Source organism: Dendrobium catenatum, unplaced genomic scaffold (assembly GCF_001605985.2).
Source record: "Dendrobium catenatum unplaced genomic scaffold, ASM160598v2 fragScaff_scaffold_221, whole genome shotgun sequence".
NCBI classification, from domain to species: Eukaryota; Viridiplantae; Streptophyta; class Magnoliopsida; order Asparagales; family Orchidaceae; genus Dendrobium; species Dendrobium catenatum.
In genome coordinates, this window is record NW_021318683.1 from 29,294 (window position 1) to 30,765 (window position 1,472).

The window sequence follows — 1,472 nt, forward strand, 5'->3', positions numbered from 1 at the left end:
AAATTTTTTTATGATCTCCTTATGTGTGTGTATGTTTTTATACACTCAATTACAATCACTCCCTTTCAAATTTAATTCAAAGAAAAGTACAAGCTTCAAATTTATAAAGTATTTCATGCTGAAATTGATTTGAAGTCTTCATAGTCTGGAGTTTGATTTTCCTGAAATGTTAGTACACACAAGAGCAAATACAAATCTTGTAAAATTGTTAGGAGATAACTACATATTTGAACAATAATGTTTGGAATCATCAAAAATACATAAGTTGCAAAAATATAAAGCGTGCAAATAGCAACTAACTTAACAAAAAGGCATTTGATAGAATAAAATAATATTTACTACATCCTCCAATCTTTACTACCCCAATCCAAGGGAAACCCCTAATCCTATATATAATCACTCTTGAAGAATCACTCGAATCATTACTAGCAAAAATAAATGAATATGGCAAAGAAAATGTCCTTTATTATATCAGTTGATAGTTAATAGGAGAAAAATCTAAATATTCATCAATTAGAAAGTAATGCTTAGCATTGATCTATGCCACTTAAAACTCTAGCATTATATGTTATCCCATAAAATCCCTTTAATTGGGCTGTCTTGCTAATGAAATTTGACATAATGTATATGATAAAAAAGGCGATGAAAGGATAAGCTCTCCATTTACCTATAATTTGATATCTGGCTTATTTTCTAGCAGCCCACTCTTTACATGTAGATTCTCCACTCAATGATGAGTTTCCAGATGAGTGAACACTTAAAGTGGAAAAAAAGAAAATATACAAGAATGGGAGCTCTATTTTGATGGAGCTTTATCAATAAAATCAACCGGGCCAGTTAAATTTTTGATAATCAAAGTGGGCATTGGCCTTATATTCATTACACGATAAAAAGGAATACTCCGATATTCTTATAGCTTAAGAGAGCCTCACACTAATAATGAGGCTGAATATGAAGCCTTAATAGCAGGCCTTGAGCTAGCAATTAATATACAAATTAAGAAAATCCATATATATGGAGATTCTCAACTCATAATCAAATAAATAATAGGTGCTTTCAAAATTAATTGAAAATAGGAATGCATTAACTCTAGCTATCATACAAGACGATGAAGGGAAAGAAATGCAAGAGAGCTTGGCTATATCTGATAGAAAAAATTAGAGAGAACCATTTATCAGATATTTCAAGAAAGGGATATTGCCCAAAAATAAATTTATGGCTTCACAGATATCATGAAGAGAATTAAGATATGCTTTCATGAATAATACATTATATCATAGATCATTTGATCAAATATGGCTACAATGTTTGGGTCTTGATGAATCCCAAAAGGTCATAAGTGAAGTTCATGAAGGATTATGTGGTGCACACTAATCTGGGCAAAAAATGAAAATCAAAATCAAACATATGGGATACTATTGGCAAAGTATGATTCAAGACTGTATCGACCATGCTAAGAAATGTCATCAATG